The 19,746-nt window shown below is 50.7% G+C and overlaps 1 protein-coding gene across 2 annotated transcripts in view; it reads right to left on the bottom strand.

The window, feature by feature from the left end:
* Positions 1-17,648, bottom strand: part of nvy (CBFA2/RUNX1 partner transcriptional co-repressor nervy) — a 169,975-nt gene extending 152,327 nt beyond the window's left edge. Inside the window, exon 1 of one of the 2 annotated variants that reach the window (XM_089582513.1) lies at positions 17,257-17,648. The gene's annotated coding sequence lies outside the window, so the exon portion shown is untranslated. The remainder of the gene's footprint in view (positions 1-17,256) is intronic. The other variant, XM_089582512.1, reaches the window with a different exon arrangement.
* Positions 17,649-19,746: the final 2,098 nt, after the last annotated feature.

Genomic DNA, 19,746 nt, shown 5'->3' with positions numbered 1-19,746 from the left:
CATTCATTCATTCTGCTGCATGAGGGTGTTTGGGGGAAGCGCCGAGGCCATCGCCCTTGGCCTCGGCGCCGTAATGTGTCGTAATCGAAACCCACGCGTTCACCCACTGTTTAAGGTCGACACTCCAGGTGGGTGGCGCGATAACTAACATCTCAAGCACAACGAGGGACTGCAGCGCCGCCAGCGGCAGCCAGCACGTTCAGCGCGGCTGTGCACGTGAAACTTACCGCGAGCAACTCCACTGTTCAGCTCATTTGCAAATTGTGGTTGTTAATGCAGAAGCCTACGGCGCCCGTAGGCTAATTCCCCCGCTACCGTGTCTGTCTGAAGCCGGGAGGGGTTAGGAATGGCGACAGCGGGTCGCGCGCTTCGGATGCCGTCCAAGGCTGCGGGAAAGACCGCGACCGCCTTGTCGGGGACCAAGGGGCCGACGACCCCTTGAAAGGATCCCTTGACAAACATAGAAGTGGGGGTGGGGGACAATAAGGTCGACGACTCCTTAAACCCCCGACTGTCTAGCTAAGCAGTGGCGCCTCCAGAGTCGGGCTCTGGCGTGCACTGGGCTCCGCCTACTTGTATGCGCAGTGCCACTGCAGCAGTATTGGTTGGAATTGGGCGAGAGCCGGTTTATTAAAGCTCCGCCCAGTTATCGAGGGGATAAAAACCACTGCAAACAAAGCGCGGGACGAGCGCGCCGAGTCCCAGTCTCGGCCGCTTTTCTACAGCCCTTTTTTTAAACAGCCTTTTTTGACAGCCTTTCTTTAAACCGCCTTTTTTCTTAAGTTCGTTGTGTTGTGGTCTCGTCTTCAATAAATTAGTTTTTTGCTTCAGTTTGGTCGCAAGAAGTTTGGAGTTGCTGCCCCAACCGGCAACGTGTCGCCGGACGAGCGTACGATCAGACCAACCGGCCATTCCATTGCGACTTCTTTTCTATTTAACTGGTGCCGTGACCAGGATCGAACACGTCACCTGTTCGCATGAAAGTGAACAGTACGTGCCGCAGCGTGCACAGTCGTCGCATTCGTCCTTTCCAGTTGCGTAGCGCATTGTCTACATCGGCGGAGCCGCCTCCCGTGCGTGCATAAGGGGCGCAGGTCTCCGCGAAAGCCTCTAAGCTCTCGTTCACAAAGGGCCTCTTAAAAAGTGGCACGGCCAGCTCAACCAGTCCATCATCAGCGACATCTGAGTTTGCGATCCACCTGTTGCGCAAAACAGCAAGGTGATCGCGGCATGGGTCGCGGTGCGACCCTATCAGCGGCGGTGTACTTTCGTCTCCTTCAGGGAGTAAGACGAATTTTTCGTCGTCGTCGCTGCTCAGACTCCATTCACCTACCGCCAAACTCATTGCGGCGTTACACGAATCTGAGTTTTCTAGCTCGGAATAGCCTCGCCTACCAAGCTGTTCCGCAGGCTTCTCCGACACCGCTGTGAGTGCCGCGCATGGTGTTTGAACACACACGTCGCTTTCATCAAACCCTGCCTGGCCCACTGGTGCTTGAGTTGGCCACAACAGGTCGCAGTGGGCAACCCGGCCGGCCGAGCATTTCATGTCGTTCCACTCATCAGCGCCAATAGTATCCCTAAAAGCATGCTCGGCTGCCTCGGAACACTCGACCTGCACAGTCTGATCATAGGTCGACTTTTTCGCAGTCACATCCGTGGAGCTCACTTCCACCTTGGGAATCAAGGACTCCTGGTTTTCTGTGTCAACAGTCATGGCTGACTGCACATTGTGCGGCTCCTCTGCGCTAACGACAGTCGCGCTGTCTGCAGGAGCCCGTGATTCCTTTTGTCTATTCTCAATAGGAACCGACTGACTTCCGCTGCTGCTATCCTCTATATTCACCTCCTCGGTTAGCGTTTTATCAGCGTCCTTCGCGCTAATAAGGCATGGCTGTGTCTGTGCCGGCTCCGGCAGTGCACTAGACGCTCTTCGTGAGCGTTGCTCCTCCTTAATCCGTTTCCTCTCCTGCCGTAGCTTCTCTTCGGCTATCGCTAACTGGCGCTTGAGGTCTAGAATGTACGCGTCGCTCCTCTCTTTTGCTCTGGCTCGCTCAGCTGTTGTGGCGCTCCTGAAACAAGTAACCACTGCTTTACCAGTTGCAAAAATGCGATGATGATCTGTAATCATCGGCACAGCCTCATACGGTGCGTTGCCTGACTGTGCTACACAGGAATCATGGGCTATACAACATATGGTAAACCCGTGTTGTGAACCGTCATTCTGAATCTATTGTTTCATCGAAATCACACTTTTGCTAAATGATTGGTCGCCGCAGAGATGATGCACCCAATTTCGGTCGCCTGCTCAGCGTGTTGTCGTTCCGATGTGTTTTAGTGCAAAAGCGCTGCTTCAAGAGGTCGAACCGGTTCACCGGTATGTGTGAAGCTTGACCTTGAGGGTCACCTCGGGCAAACCATAAATAAATTAAATAAATATCGCCGCGACTGGGACTCTAACCCGTGGCGACGCGAACACATCAGCTTCGCTGGCCACTGCAGGAGAGCACTAGGCTATCGTCGCTCCTTTTTTTCCTTCTACATGATACTTATTACAATCATGCGATGTTTTATGTACATGAGCTATCTACAAACATTAAGAAAACAGTGGCCCCTCAACATACATAATTGACTAGGCTATCACCGCAGCCAATCACGCCTCCTGTTAACACACTCTGGCGTTGTGCATTACACATCGCCTTCTTCATCAACGCTATCAAACTAGTATTCGTGCTTTGAGCTATGTGCCGCGGTAGTGACAGAGAGATGTGCGCTGCATGCATTGGAATGGACAAATGTGGGGCAGAAACACGGCGCTAGAGCAAAACGCGTTGACGCTGACAACATCGCTACAGAAACGCAGCACTGGAGTATAGTCCGCCGGCGTGCATTGGGTAAACTGACATTGACGATGAAAAAGTTGAAGACGCGCATAACTGGCTCCCTCGGTCAGTGGACACCTCACTCGCGTTTTCAGGTAAGTGGCGGTGGTGTCCAGTTGCAAAAAAAAAAAGGAAAAAAATTCGCTTTCACACAATATTTCGTGCTTAGCAATGATAAACCGGCAGTCATTTTTTCTTTGTTCTTAGACGGTCTGGTACTGCTTCCTGGTGTGTTCGTAAATAGTTCTTGGTACATACAACATCATTTCACTGTAATGAATACCATGCTGGACAGAAAAAAAAGTTATGTGGCACAACGGCATGACACCTGCTCTCAAAAGCTTAGTCCTTTGGTACGATTCCTAGGCTGTTAAGCGTTCAGTAATTTCTTTCACGCCGGTCTCTTTAGTTACGCTCGTTTCTGAGAGTACTTGAAAAGATTCCTATCAATTTGGAGTTCAAAACTGAATGTTTTTAGGAACAAGCTTCTGCAGACGCCAGTTAATATGAAAATCATTCTAATTATGTCGCGAATTAAGTAAATTTTGCTATTTAATTAGCGCAGTCTGGTAGTTATTCCACTGGGGATTTCGAGGCCCTAGACAAGACGATGCCATGGATATCAGCTTTTTGAGCGAAGACTGTAGTGCAAAAGTGAATGTTACAAAACTGCTATAAAAAAACTTACGATTTACATTAAACCATTCGAAAAGAGAAACGGGCGGAGATGCTTGAACTTCTGCGTAACTAACGCGATCCGAGTCGACGGCGGTTGCGTCTGCAGTTTTTTGGTGCAAAAGAACGCGCCTAGCTTACGCCATGACACCCACTTGGTGGACCCTTCCTGAATACAGGCGCTATTCATGAACGTAAGACTTTGTCGCGGGAATGAGTGCAAGAAAGCTTGGTAACCAGGCGCGGAATGTTCCGAGTTGCCACTCTTGCGGGACTAACTTCAAAACCCGTCCAAGAGACTACTTAAAAGCTCACTCCAAAGCACACTCCGAAATACAGCTTGAACGCGCGTATTGAGCTGCCGGCGCATGCGGGCGTGTCTCTGACGTAAACCTCGCCGAAAACACACGCATCTCTGAGCTAAGGGAAGAGCTGAATGTAAAGACCATGGATTATATTCGCCCACCCGCAGCACCGTACGGAAAAACTTGTAGGAATTTTTAGAGAATTCCGCGGCTCGAAAAAATACAACATGAATACATGGGTCACCGAGCGAGCAACTATTTAAAGTCGAAACTTGATCGCTCTGAACACTAAAACACAGACTAGTTTAGGCTGGAACATTTTGGCAGAAGAGTTGGTGCATGTTCGGTTGAAGGTAGCAGAGCAGGAAGGATAAAGGCGCCAGGAACGAAGTGGAACTGGTCTGTCAAAACGTTCTGCAGCACTGCGCCTCGTCAACTTCGCATTCATTTCGTCTGTGTCTTCCTGCGCACTGACCATCCCCCGAAGCAACCAGACAAGTTCAACTTTTCAGACAGTTTTAGTGGCGACTTCTGGTCGTCTGCCTTTGCCGGATTACCACCATCGGATCTGTATTAATTTGCACATATTTGATACAGCTTCTCCATCGACCCCACGTCCTGACTCGTAGTCAACAGCGCGCAGTCAGTTCCGGAGAAATGATGACCTGAGGTTTCCGCAATGAAAAGTTGATACCAGGGGAGCGCTATACTAGCCAGAAGGAATAAAGAAGGGACCTGTTTCCGTCTTCTTCCGACGCAGAAGAGAACCAAAGAGACTTTGGAACTCTAATTACCACAATAAAGTTCTCCTTCTGTACGCTATTTTCCGTTCTGGAGGCACTCTCAACGCGCTGACGTACTGCCGACGTGCTCACTGTGTACTAATCGTTTGTTTCAAGGCGCTGTAAATCGTATATGCGTAGCCAGTGCCATTTGATGAAGTCGTATTAATTTAGACTGAAAGGGATTACAACAGGAAATTGCAAATCGATGCTTTTCTTCGCGATGATTATCGATTGTGTTACAAGAACCTTTAACACAGCACTTACAGACACGACACGTGATACGATCGTTTCTCGTGATTACTGCGTGAACACACAGAGTGTATCTTCCCATGTGTCAGAGGGACGCTGCAGCGCCTAGAGTTCGTGTTGGGATACCGAAGAGATCCGCTTCGCTCTATTCCAACAACGGTTACCATCGTTACTTTGTCATCTGCTCTCAGAATGCAGCGATCACCATGTCGCGTAGGCGTTTCAAGAACTCTCAAAAGACCAATCTCCGCTGCCTTTTCTAGGTCTATGTACGCGCGTTCATTACCTGGCCAAAGATGCGCACGCAATGTGTTACACACACTACGCACCATGACCTGGTGGTGCGCAAGTAAGATATCAAACCAGATGAAAGAGAGGAGAGAGAGAGAGAGAGAGAGAGAGAGACGTGCACCATGAGCTGTATTGACGTTTTCAGGGGAAGGGCTGCTCGAAGGTTGCGCAGGTGCTTCAGGCAAACTGAAAACAAAGACCAAATCAAGCCCAGTTGCTCACAAAGCGAAGAGCGCGGTGCAGGCAGAGGGGTGGCGGGGGAGAGGACACGGCGTGAAAGAGGAGGAGAGGGGGCGAGCCCTGGAACAGGAAGCAGCAGGCGCAAGCGCGGCCAGGCGGAAGGCGGCCATCTGCGCCCAAGGGAAGCGCCCGTCGAAGACGAAACAAAAAACACTGCGGCGCAGGCAGGCCGGAGAAGCAAAAGAGACAAGGGAGGAGCTTATAAATAACAGACGCAGGGGAAAAAAAAAGAGAAGATAAAACAGAGGAAGAGGGGGAGGGGGGGGGGGGGGGGGGGGTGTAGTGAACGAGCAGTCGCAGATGTTCGCGGCTTTCTCCAGGCAAACTGCCACCAATGCCTGCTGCCGCCGGCCGGCCGTTATCAAACGGCGATGCAAACTCCACAGCGAGTACACGACAATGCGTCATACTAAAAGGAGGTGGGTGGGGGGTATTCCATTGAATTCCTACGCTCTGCAAGCTCGATGTCGCAGCCACACGTGAACTTAACGGTAGGGATGCACTTCACGAAGGGCACCAGAGGGAGCCACCGAGGACTGCGCGGGGCCACGCGTTCGGGTGGCAGAGCATTGTGCGCACCACCCCGAGTGCAGCAGTACAGACGTTTACGTGTTGCGTACAATTCCGATTGCTTCGCTTGTCACTTCCTCCAGTTCTTTATCCTCGGACACTACTCCGCATGACTAAATGAAAATAGAGTATTATTATATTATTATTTACAGTGATCGCTGAACAGGAGACTTTCTCCAGGCTCAGCGGCGCACGCGTCGTTCTACGTCATTACCAGAAACCCCCACTTCTTTACTGGCCAATTAGCCAATGCGGACCGTGTGGCACGGGAGAGGGCACGATATTTGGTTAAGTGATCTACGTGGGAGTTTGGGCACTCAGCGGGAGAGGCTGGGGTGCAGCTATCGTCGTGGCTTGTTGGCCTCGATAGAAAGTGAAAGTTCTTGCAGATTTTAACACGAACGTCACGCTTTTTGGAAATTACTGTGCTCCTGTGCAGTCCTACGCATTCTGAGCGCCAACACATTTGTCCAGTTTCGACAAAAAAGCTCCACAGTGGCCAGTGGCAGCACCGCTGCCAACTGCGATGAACCAGCCAAACAATCGTTTCTTGAAGCTGCAACTCAGCGAATACTCGGCGCTGTGCCACTGTTTTTTTTTTTCTTTCAATACAACGAACTTCGCCATAAAAGTTCTTGCACGTCATCTAGTGCTCGTCCTAATAATACTCATCGGCGGTCAGTTCCGCAGTCAGTGACGAGAGCGCTTTTTTTTCTTCCTGTTTAAAATCTAGTGAAATTCGATATGAATGAACTTCACTTGAGTAAATTTGTGAAATCCCTCACCGAAAAGCCATTGCATTCGGTGCAATTTAATTTTCAGCTGAACGAATTTCAGAACAGTGAAACTTTCAAGTTCGGGAACATTTTCGAATATTACACGAAATGACTGGTCCTGTCTCAGAAGGCGCTATTTCGGCACACGTGCAGCAATGCTCGCCAGCGAAACTACGAATAGTGCAATAAGACACAGAGCGCAAAACTTGACGTACTACTTTGAGTCTCCCAAGATAAGGAGAAAGGACTTAGGAGGCCCGCTTTTGAGTCAGAGAACAGACCACTGCTTGGGGCTTTGTTGATAAATCCACTCAACAGTGCAATGAAGATTAGTAAGTTACGCGCCGTTAAGAGTTGGCCTTAAAGGTGCACTAAGGAGGAATCTGAACTCGTCTTTTTACCGCGGGAGCTCGATCTACCCGTTCCCAGCATTCTTAGAAACTTCCGAATTATTGTCCTGTGCGGCCGATTTCCCTAATTTAAATCGGATTAAACGTCCCGGCTCCCGCCCTTTTCTGGACTCACCGCAGACGGTAGGAGGAGTCAACCAACATTTCAGCCAGTCCCGTGGCGGCTTGCCGCTCTGCCATTGGCGGTGTGATACGTAGCGATCGGCGAAAGTAGACCGCCCACGCGCATTTTATGCGAAGCATACTAAAATAGCCCAACCCAGCTCCTCGAGCGCGGCGGTGTCGTTACCATTGACCTTTCGTGACCTCCATGTCATACCACGTGATGCGTGACGTCACAGCAGATGAAAAACGGGGGCCCAACTCGCGCCGTCGCGCGAGGCGTCGTGACCAAGGATGACCACGTGGTGCGTGACGTCACAGCAGATGAGAAACGGGGGCCCACTCGTGCCGTCGCGCGAGGCGTCGCGACCAAGGAGGACCACGTGATGCGTGACGTAACGACATAGGAGAAACGGGGCCCCAGCTCGCGCCGTCGCGCGAGGCGTCGCGACCAATGTGTTTCCTGCTTGTGCCGCTAGGTGCGCTGTAGTGAACACGTGATGCTGGAGCGGCGGTATACAAGGGGGTGCGCCTGCCTCTGCTAGGCGTACACGGGATAGAGATGCCTCCTGGAGACAGGGCTGCTCGTTGGAATGAGAAGCAAAAGTTGCGGCGTGCTACAGAGACTGATGAAGAGCGTGAAGAACGTCTAGCCAAGCGGCGTGCTCGATATGCAACTCGGCGACAATATGCTTCGCATCTGACTAGGCTTAACCTAAGCTAAGCCTCAGCCATTTTTTATTTCCTGTGGGCCTGATTTGCGGCTATGTATCCTCTGACTGAATCTGATTTATTGATTGGGGTTTAACTTCCAAACCGACTCAGGCTATGAGGGACGCCGTAGTGAAGGGCTCCGGTAATTTCGACCACCTGGGATTCTTTAACGTGCACTGACACCGCACAGTACGTGGTCCTCTAGAATTTCGCCTCCATCCAAATTCAGCCACCGCGGCCGGGATCGAACCCGCGTCTTTCGGGCCAGCAGCCGAGCGCCGTAACCACTGAGCCACCGCGGCGGGTTCTGATCGAATCTGTCCATTCACGGAAGCCTAAAAAACAAAATAAAAGAGAAAGCGAAGCCGCCACGCGAGTGCATTAAAGGCGCTCCACGCGTTAGTTGACTCCTCCATACCGTCTGCGGTGAGTTCAAAAAAAAAAAAAAAGGCGGAAGCTGGGACGTTTAATCCGATTTAAATTATGGAAATCGGCTGCACAGGAATATAATTCGAAGTTTCTAAGAATGTTCGGAACGTGTAGATCGAGTTGCCGCGGTAAAAAGACGAGTTCAGATACCTTTTTAGCGCACCTCTAAGGGATATGGCCACAAAGGCCGAGGAACTGGTTTATAGTTAGCTGAGCCGTCTGCGCAGACGTTCAGCCGCCCGCAAACTTTGCACGAATGCTCACGTGCGTAGCTTGGACTGGCATTGGTTCCGCAAAGCGTTGGACGTTGGGTCCGAGCACATACTGCACGGTCTGTATACGACGTCTGACGGCAGCGGGTGTCCTGCAGCCACGCTATAGCATGGTCTCGGACCCAGCGGCCAACGCTCCACGGCGCTAATGTCAGCCCATGTGCGCCACGTGCTCGATCATCCGATTTAAGCTTGCAGGCGGCGGTACAGTCGGAATCCGCGGTTATCATGAAAATATTCTAGATTGACCCGTTCTAATGCTGACGACGACAAATCTGCTTTCTTCCTGATGCCGGGCATGTAAAAGCACACGAGGTTGACGCAGGCTCCTTATGGAAGAGGACGGTCTTGATACGGGTGTTGGCCGCCGCGGTGGCTCAGCGGTTATGGTGCTCGGCTGCTAACCCGAAAGACGCGGTTTCGATCCCGGCCGCGGCGGCTGGAATTTCTTTGGAGGAGAAATTCTAGAGGCCCGTGTACTGTGCGATGTCAGTGCACGTTAAAGAACCCCAGGTGGTCGAAATTTCCGGAGCCCTCCACTACGGCGTCTCTCATAGCCTTAGTCGCTTTGGGACGTTAAACCCCATAAACTAAGCCAAACCTAAACCGATACGGGTGCAGACTGTGACGGCAGAACGGCGCGATGTGCACCAGTGACCTTGCCAAACGTTTCACTCGCCTGATCTGAGCGAGGCGTCGAATATGTGATCTTAGGACGTCAACACCAATGTAAAAAATGATGGGATACACCCAGGGCAGGCCCGTAGCCAAGATTTTTTTTTTTTTTTTTTACTGGCCCGCGGTAAATTCTTGGATCGAGAGAAGCGGAGGGGGTTGTCGGGCCCCCTCTTGAATATGTGTCAGAAGGTTGAGATGAAGTCTTTGGTCTCACACGCCGACGCCGGGATTTTGCGGAATGGCCCTGCTACTGCTGTCGCTGTAAAATGAAAGAAACGAACGAAAAAAACCAACTCGAATAGGTCTTCCACCCAAAATTTTAAGCTTTATGTAATAAAATTCTTTATGGTTTTAAAATACGTTCATTGGACTGTTCAGCGAAAGTTTTCTCGTTTCATTTAGTATGCTGCCTGTCACTGATTTGTGGAGGGCGGTTGAACGGTAGAGCCGCATAGCGCGAAAGAAACTCATTACTGCATTTAATCCACAGTGTCCTTTGTGCTTCACAACTGTTTGAGCAGTATCAGATTACTAGTATACTGACAAGAGGACAATACTGCTCACGCATTACAACTGGGTGCACCTCCGGGCACCCACCGGCAAAAAATTCATCGCCCACCTACGCGCTTACACCCACCACCCGTAAAGCCACCAACTTCCTCCTTCAGGTTACCGCGGCCGCAAGCCGCCAATGCGCGCATGCAGGTCACCTGCGTGCGTGCTTTAGCGGCCGCTGTAAGTGGTTACATCCATAATGAAGTCCTATGAAAAATGTCTACGTGCACCCATATAGTTCATAGGGGTTTTCGTACATACACATTCTGCAACCTGGGTAAGAGCCTCCCGGGTTTATACTCGTGCATTCGACTGACGCAGTCGCTTAACGCCATACCTACATGTGCAAGGTCCAGCGATAAATTCTTTGAAGCTCGTTGCCCGGCATGGTAGGCAGGCAGCCGTGGCAGGGATGTAGCCAAGGGGCGGGGGAATGCGCTTAAAGGGGTCCAGAAATTGCCCCCCCCCCCCCCCCCCCATTTTCATGACAGCGTTCCTCCTATCAACCCCTTCTCCTCGGTCATTTTGACAGATTACTTTGGCCCACAGTAAGCAAAAAAAAACTGACGGAGCATAGCTGCTAAATGCGGGGAAGGGGGGGTGGGACTTTCCGGAGGTCTGAGCCCGGCGAGAGATTGAGAGATGGGGTCGCGTCTTCTTTCGTATGGTTTGAACAAATCGAGTAAAAAACTACAGTTGCCTAATAGTTGGATGAACAACACAATCTTACATACAGCCTTAAAGTGCCGGGGGTGCATAGATTTGCCTTTACCGACAAAGGACAAAGATGACCAAACTAAGAGTTATAGATGCAGTACACCATAAGAGGATCCGGCTGGCAACGGGACCTTTCCGAACGTCTACTTATCCAGTTCTTTATGCGGTATCAAATGAATGACCACTTGATAAGCACAGGTTTTTCTTTGGTGCACAGTCGTTTCTAACCCTTCGAACCTTCACCGAACACCCAAATCATGTCTTGATCCAAAACATCAATTGTTAACGTATGTTTCGAAATAAGCCGCCTGTAACTCCGACTTTTGCTTTTCGCATGAAGCGCGCCTCGTAACATTATTTGTGCTCTTTTTTCCCGTTCTTGACGCTCATGTAGAGGCATGCTCCTGGGGATGAGACGTACATACCGTGCAACCTGACCGTGACATATATTTACAAGAAGGTTGTCGCTGCAAATGCTATCCAACAGAAATTCACGGACCTCACGGCACTTATAAGTATTGCGACAGTTTCTTTACGGATGGGTCAAAAAGTCTTCATCATGTTGGCTGCGCTGCCGTAGGAGATGCCTAGCAGTCGATCAGACGAATAAACCAAAATGCATCTATTTTCTCAGGCCAAATTTTTGGGTTGCTAAAAACTGCAAGCCATATAGCCCAATGTAAATAGAGAAAATCACTTACTGACTCACTAGTTCTGTGTTGGCCCTGAGCTCCGTCTCTTCTTGGCAGCACCCGCTTGTTACCTTGTTGCGCAGAAAGGGTATTCATTCCCAGAAACGTAATCCACTCATTGTATTTTGTTAAGTTCCGAGCCACATCTTCAGAACTTTTCAGCATATTCCGTCGACTACAGAGACAAATCAAACTGACGTTGACATCATCTGCGCCTGTGTATATCTCTGCCAAGGAGCATGCGCAAGGGAGGGGGGGGGGGGGGGGGGGGGGGCTGGGGGGGGGGGGGTACTTTTGCCTTTTTCTTTCGCAGCTTGATATTCCGTTCAGATGCTGCGTGAGCTCTAGTGGGTGAAAGCTTTTGGAGCGTAGAGATGGCTGGCGGCGGGCTTCTCTTGAGGGCTTTTGTTGACTGAGGTAGGTGGCGCTTCTGGAGGGTGGGCAGGCACGTAGCCAACATTTTTTTTCTAGGGCAGGGGCGAGGTAAACTCTTGTATCGGGGAAGGAGAGAGGAATGAGCTCGATCTGGAGCGAGGGGCCCCTTTAGATATCTGCCTGTACCCGGGCCATGGGAGCGTTTACCGCTGTAGAGCACATTCTAGCTATCTTAAGCACGTTTGGAGAGTATAAAGCAGTATTAGAAGGAAGGACTTAGTGGAGACAACGTATAGAAAGGCGGTTCCACGAGAGCAGGCTATATTGCGATGGATCGCATCTTTTTTGTTCCAAGAGGACTTTGTTTCTCTAAATATATCGAGGTAATCTCTAGGTTCGAACTACTTGTAACAGGGTCACAGGTCGAATGAAGGGGCGCCGCATTTCGACGGCGTCGATTAAGACTTCAGAGCATGCGCCATAATACAGGGCTGCCAGCCGCGTTCTTTGGTCTCCACTATGACACCACGTCTGACTTATCTCTGCGGCAGGTTTCTCCCTTCGTCGTCGTCATCATCATCTTTCAGGCTGAGCCCACTTCACCATAAATACCTTTCCCAATGACCATCGGTTACATTTCTGTCCAGCTAGCCGCGGGCACATTATTCCAGCAAACTTTCTGGCTTGTCACTCCTCCCGACTCTCGGTCCACCGCGGTAACACTTTACATCCCTCTTATCCACTCTAGCACCTTAATAGACGACGAACTGTCGTATGATGATGTTTTAGTTCGCCCTGCCAGCGTCAGTTAAGCAGCCCACACATCGATGCCTGTGGACACCCCGCTGTGATGCAGCGGTTGCCTGCTCACCTCGGCATTGCAGGCAGTGTCCACGCTGACGGAGCAGCAGAGAGCGGCGCATGGTTGTTCACGCAGGGTGAATCGTCCTGGTGAATCACCCTGGGTGAATCACAGTGGTAATCACTCCAGGTGATTACCACTCGCTCCTCTCCGAGTGATGGAGTGAGGCTAGTGGCTGCTGTAGCCTGGTCTGATTCGGACTGTCTATACGCCCTCCTTTGACGCTTCTATCCTGCTTCTGACCTCCATATGCCAAGTAAACTGGATAGGGGTGACCGCACATGCCTCCATCGTATTCGCCTTGACGTAGCATGCACACACTATTTCCTACAAAAAAAAAAAAAAAATACGGACCCCCCCAGTCACCCACTGTTTTCTCAGCACGTGGTGTACAAGAAAAACTTGGAGCATTTAATATGCGTCTGCAGCCGTTTTATATCACCCCGCAGCACCCTGCAAACTCATTAAGGTCTATGTTAAGACTGAGTAAACTCAACTCGGCAAATATGCTTGGACCCTGGTGCAACGTAGCATCAGCGTTAAGCGAAAAGACACGTGTCCTGAGCTCTTTCTCAAAGAGACGGGTCTTACACGTACGCTGCGAAAATTTTATGTGGGCGCGCGTGTTTTGCGCGAGTGCGTTTCGCTTCATCGTCATCACCCTCACCTGGAGTAGCCTGCCAGGCAGACTACAAGGCTAACCTCTCCAGTGACCAATAAAGAGCGCATCCAGCTCCTCCTGCCAGTACCTGAGTCAGTGGTCACTGGACCACCGAGTCAGACGCTCAGGCTTCTGCTGTACGGTGTTATTTCTCCGCGATATGAGGTAACTATGGTGGGAGCGTTACTGTACACAGCTCTCCTGAACGCGGACTGTCGACGAAAAAAATGGCGTCACGGGTCGCTCCATGGACCCAACGGCATTTGCATGGCCTACAAGGACACTGATTCCGCGCCGCAGTTTTTAAGCTGCTGTGCGTTAATCCAGAGAGGCGACGCTGAAAACGCGTCCCGTGCACATTATGCAAAAAGCGCCGCTGATTCCGCGCGCTTCGATCCGAGAGGCTGCATCAACGGCGCGTTTCGCGCGGTTTACCGCACGCACAAATGCACGCGCTGCAGGCACGCCGCAAGCGTCCCGGACGCGTATTTGCGAGGTAAATTTATTCAGCGCTCTTGTGAACATTGCGCGAGAACGAAAGATGAAAAGAAACAACATTCACACGCGAATTAGCCTACACTTAGGGTCGACGGCACTTCATTCTTTCTACGCCTTTTTCCTTTCTCCGAAATACCGAAAACCGTTTGGGGAGAGGAGGAGAAACGAACGACAAGCTGGCCGAGGCGCGCACCTCTCTTTCAACGCCCCCTCTATCTTATGTTTTTTTTTTTTTTTTGCTCACGCGCTGCGATGCGCGCGAACCGATTTGCATCGGCGCGCGGCTCATCGGCGGCCGCTCACGCAGCACAGCCTATGAGGCGCTACGCGGCGCGCCACCGCAGCCCAGCAGAGACAATGAAAAACGCCGCTTTATGAGGAGGCGCCGTGTGCGGCGGGCCTTCACCGTTCCGCTCATCGTTTCCTTTTTTTTTTCTTTTTTGCCGAAATGCTCGGCGCACCGCGCGCGGCCTTAAACGTGGGAATCTCGCCGCGTGTCAAAGCGAAGCGCGCGCTCGCGCCGCGCAACGCGTCTTCGAGGGCGTAGTACGGTAGCAGGAACGCCGATCGGCGCGGCGTTGCGCGTTCGCGCCCGGCCTCTGAGGCCCGAGCAGCCCTTTCCCCTAACACCTTCCCTTCCTTTATATCTTCCCGTAGCGGACACCTTGCCGGCCATCAGTACTCCCTCGCACATGTTCGTTGCCTCCTCCAGCCCTCCTCTCCTGCCCTCCTCTCCCGCCTCGTCTCGTCCAGTTACCCCGCGGCCCGTCCCTTCCTCGACGACCCGATACATACAAACGCTTCTTCTCTGTACGCTGGATAAGACTGCACTCAAAGGAGAAGTGACCTTTTCTCTCTTTCGCTCGATTCCGGCGGGAATTTCGATTGGGATGAGGATTCCGATGGGAACAGTTTCGACTTTCGATGCAGCATCACAACTGCAGAGAGATCGGCGAGCGGCACGACCGACCGCAATGCAACTTATTCAACCGTTGCAGCAACGGCAGTACTGCGTCGGACTGCAAATCTCCGAAGAGCAGATGGATTGAACGCCGTCTGTTTTTCGTTTTTTTTTTTTTGCTTGTTTCACATCTGACCCGACCTTGCTGACAGATGTTTCGAGCTTTTGGATCTCCGCCGTTTGAGTCACCCAGAGAAGTTCTAGCTTTGCTACTACAAACGCTGCAGCAATGTACCCATTTCGACTTTTTTTACGTTTGTCGCGAGCGCCTCCTCTGTCACGCTTCTTCTGCACACTGAATTCGCTTCAAATACGCGATTGTTCGCGCTATTGTAAACGCTTAATTCCTGTCACTAGCAATACGGCTCAGAAAACTGTTCGTCCTCACTGACCGAAAATATATTTTCACTACTGCGCTAAACTCGAAAAGGCTAAGTATCTTGCATGCAACAGGAAGACTACTAAAAATAAAAACTGTGTTTCTCAGTTATACTTCAGGAGGGAGTAATCGTTGTCCTCCAATGCTGTTGAAGCGTTCCCTTTTACATTGCTTCAACTTACACTTTGGTATGTGGCACTTCTGCAGCCTGCCGCGCCGAAATGCAGCTCTGAGAGCCGGAGAATGAAAACGAATGGTTGCTTCAGATAGAGGAGGAAAAATGAACCTAGAAGCCAAGTTTAATGACTGTAGAGTAATTAGTTAATTAATTACAGTAAAAAATGTGGAAACTGCGTCGAAATAACGCGGACGTCGATATAGCCACGGAAACGGTGTGACGTCACGTCCACCGGAAATCATCATGGCATAGTGAAAATTGCCACAGAATGGTCGGAAAAACGCCGATTTGTGTCAAATTAGACGGAAAATGTGTAATTAAACGTAATCAACACTTATGATCCCCGAAAGATGTATAATTTGGGTATCTATATAGCCACGGGAACGGTGTGACGTCACATCTACCGGAAGTCGTCACGGCATAGTGTCCTCGGCTTTCGCCTCCCAACACTTTAGTTGCCAAAGTGTCCTTTCCTAAATATAATGTTCTATTTCGAACGCGAAATTTCTGCTGGCCAAGGTGGGCACTGAAGTTTCTGCGCCGAAGCTTGATGATGAACGACTGCTACACATTGCTGGCCACTGTAGCCAAGCTACTCCTTACGATTCCTTAAATTCTATCATTTCGTTTATGCACAGGAAGTATACAGGCATCCATAGAGCGTAGTCAGAGTTTTGAGGCTAAAGCTGTCAAGTCATTGCAAGTGGCCTAGGATCTCTATAGGTAGCACGTATAACCATAGAATGTGTAGATTGAAATTCCCCTTGCACGGAAGTCACTTGAACAAACTTTTCAATTAAACTTTTGCGAAATCCCGCTCGCCCAAACTCCATTCTATCCAATGCAAATAAATGCTTTCGAGTTGAGCGAACTTCTGCATACCGCAAATTTCAGTTAAGGGAATCTTTTTGGGAAGCGTTAAAAGGGCTGCTCCCATGTCAGAATGCTCAGCATTCAACAGACATGCAGCAATTTTCGCGCGCTAAACTTCGGACAGTACAATTCTGAAGCTCCTCTGGAAACTTAGCAGCACCATATATACAGTCACTTGTGAAATTTTGGGAATCTGTCTGCCCTGTAGTATGGTTTACGAAGAAGCCGAGGAAGAGACAGTTTTCGAAGAAAGTGCAACGAGAATTTCAGCGCAGAAAACAATACGTGTGTACTAGGTGAAAGCTTTTGCCGCCGCTGGAGGAATTGGTACCAAAACAAAAGTTCATGAAAGCACAGACGTACTTGAGCAGTTTCCAAAGATGGCAGTGGTGGATGCAAAATTTTAGCCGAAAATTACTGCGTTTTATGAAAAGCGTCAAACAGACAATGCATAAATGGAGTGTTTAGCTATGTGAAATGAATGCCTTTCGGAACAGTTGCACGCGTGGAATTTACATTCTGTACGTGCAAATGAGTGGCTGCGAGCTCATATGGATTCAGCGAAGTTTAAATTTTGTTTAAATTTTCTTTAAAGTCACCTGAAGTTTCTTAAAGAGGTATTTCAGTTTATTATCTTAGATTTAAAGGGGCTTGGAGTTGCTGCACCACTACACATAGAATTCGGTAGCTTGTAACTCGAGTTTCTACTATAAATCTCCGGAGGGAGTTTAGTATTCATAAACTAAGTTAACCGCTCATCAACGGTATCCAGGATGCTGAATGCTCACAATGTTTGACAAAAAGTCCCAAACGAAGTACGAGGTCTTTCAGAAAGCTCCACTGAACATTCGGTAATCATTGCCACCTGCCCTCGCCTCTGGTACGATAAATGCCGCGGTATGAACCAGTTTTACAGTTATCTCTGCAAGTTATTGAAAACACTCCCAATCACATCAGTCTGTCTTCTAATGTACCACCATAAAGAAACAACTACAACCGGAACTATGAGCTGCTTTTTTGAAAGAGCTTCTCGAAGCTAAAGGTAGTACCGAGTTTTTTTTTTGTTTTTTTTTCGGCCACAGCCGCATGCAATGGACGGAAAATAGCAAACACGATTTTACACGCACCAATGTCGCATGATGCTCGCGCAGCGAGCGTCGAACGGGCTGGCCTCCAAGCTGTTCGGCGTGTGACCCGGTCCAACCGACGTCTCGAAGTCCACGCCGGGCGCGGGCCTCCTGGTAGCTTTAAAGGGGCCGCGCAGACCGCCGTGGGGCTTGAACGGAAGCCGGGATGCGAATACGTTCCACAAGGAACACTCACTACGCACACTGCTTGGTATCCGATGCAATCCACCGCAGTCAGCGCTGCCGGCGCGCTGATTTCCGCTGTTCTGCGCACCAGAATCGGATGCCTCGGCGCAGGTGTAGACGTCTCCCGTGTGACCGTGTGGCTGGGGCCGCCAGCGAGCGTCGTCGGTCCAGCCAGCGGGCGCGGCGGGTGAAAGGAGAGACACAAGCGGATGGGGTACGATGCCGCGCCGTCGTCGACACGCCGCCGCCGCAGCAGCAGCACGTGAGCCAGGCGCCGTTTCAATGCCGCCGTAGTAGTAAGCGGCTCGAGAGGGAGTTCCACGCGGTCGCCTCTCTTTCCCCGGACTTTCTTTCATGCGGCCGGGAAAGGGAGCCCTACCCCACCGGGGCCTTCCATCGGAGTGCGAGAGGGTACGTGCCCTCTCTCGTCGGAGACTCCCGACATCTTTTGTCGGTTATTTATTTGCGCAGTAACACTGAGCGGGAGAGAGCGCCGGCGGAAGACGCTCAAAAGACATCGTCTCCGCTGACTTCGTATCCGCCGGCGAAGCCTCCACGATGAACGCACGTGATCGCATTGTTGCGCCCTGTTGGTCGTAAGCTGTTGCCGAAAGTATGTTCCCTCTCACTGACAAATGATAGCTTGCGATTGCACTTCATTATCTCGCAAGGCGTGATTTGTTCGAAAGGAAAAAATGATGCTGCTTTCTACGGAGAAAAGAGAGCATTCCTCAGCACACCGGCATACGTAAGCTGCCGAGCAGCCTTTATGTTTTGCCTCCACATTTTCCTCCAGCTCATTATCCGACTACAATGAAAGTAATAACAGCGGCATGGGACGGCAATAGTGCGACTGCCTCAGCGAGTTCCCTCCGTCACCGTTGAGTCCGCCAATAGAGAGAGCGTGATATTCACTGGGAAATGCAAGGCTGGGTGACTGATGGCTCCATTCAAAGAGCGAATCGTTCCACCGCTGTGCTGAGCTGACGTATTCGGCATTCGAAAGTCGAAGGGGCAGGGGGGCTCTTCGTAGTACATGCTCAACCAGAAACACTGGGCGGTGAGAAACAATGGCGGGTGAGCCGTAATTCGAGGTGTGTGTGTGTGTGGGGGGGGAGGTGGCTCGGACTCCTCCTTCCCTCCTTTGGATACCTGACTGGCGTGTGGGCTCATTGGAGAGGAAGCGCATGGAGGTTTCTGCCGCCTAACGGCGAAGCTATGTGGAAAAAAAAGGCGGCGTTCTTAATCGGCTCGTTTGAAACGATCGCATTGATTGGTTTTCAATTCGATGGCAAAGAGAGAGTGCAGAAAGAAAATAAATGCTAACAAGAAGTGAATGAATACAATCAATACCGCTTTTAAGACGTGTGCACCGTGAGTGCGCGAAATGAAAGACGCCAATGGTATCAGAAAATGTTCCCTTCCTGAAAGCAACGAAGTCTCTGCCCAAGAATGACTAACCACTTTCTATCGCCCACCGTGAAAGGCGGTCCCGACGAATTATGCCTTCAGGACACCTTAGTTTTGGCCGCCTTATCATCGACGAAGTGGATACCATACTCTCACCGCAATGCGCTAGAGTTACACTAGATTCGTCCCATTCCTCACGGCTTAGTTCAGGCGTCCATCCAGTGTGAGGCAGACAGAGCGCCTTTCCATCAACTCCTCTTCTTCCAGCATGCCTTATTCATACGTCCGCTGTACGAAGCCAGTGTTCCGTAGCAGCGGTAGCGTCCTTGAAGGATAGGCTTTGCGAAACGAGCTCTGTCAGTGAGTCAAATTTCTTTCATTCCGCGACCACGAACGGTGTATAAACAAACAAAATTCCATCCTAGCATGAAACCAGTTCACGTCCTAGCATGAAACCAGTAAACAGTGGGTGTGCTGTCTTCTAATGCATTGTAGTCGCCTATCCTTCCCATCTCCAAGTTGTAAGCACGTCGTGACGCTCTCTTAGACGCCTTCTCTATATATCGTCGAGCTTTGATCCGTCGGTGTCCATCCACCGCTACTGCTGGATCCTGACGAAGCCATCGTTGCAATCGAGACTGCATGGACACAGCGAGTTGTTTACTTTACGCCTACGCGCGTCTTGAGCCAATTAAAGCGGCACCGAACACTTCTCTTTAAATCGCACTGGTGCTCCTTGGACGCTGATGAGGCGCGCTCTGTACGAAGGTCACTGACCGGTCACATTCCAAAAAGTACGCTGCCTAACGATTCCCGAACGCGGAAGCACGCCCCGGCTGAGAACGCGCCCATCGCTCTCGTGTCCACATGCGCCTGGCAGCACGTTTCGCTCTG

The sequence above is a fragment of the Amblyomma mixtum genome, chromosome 3 (genome assembly GCF_055824585.1).
Source record: "Amblyomma mixtum isolate Tamu chromosome 3, ASM5582458v1, whole genome shotgun sequence".
Taxonomy (NCBI): Eukaryota; Metazoa; Arthropoda; class Arachnida; order Ixodida; family Ixodidae; genus Amblyomma; species Amblyomma mixtum.
Note: the sequence above shows the minus strand (reverse complement) of the source record. Positions and strands in the feature narration are given on the sequence as shown.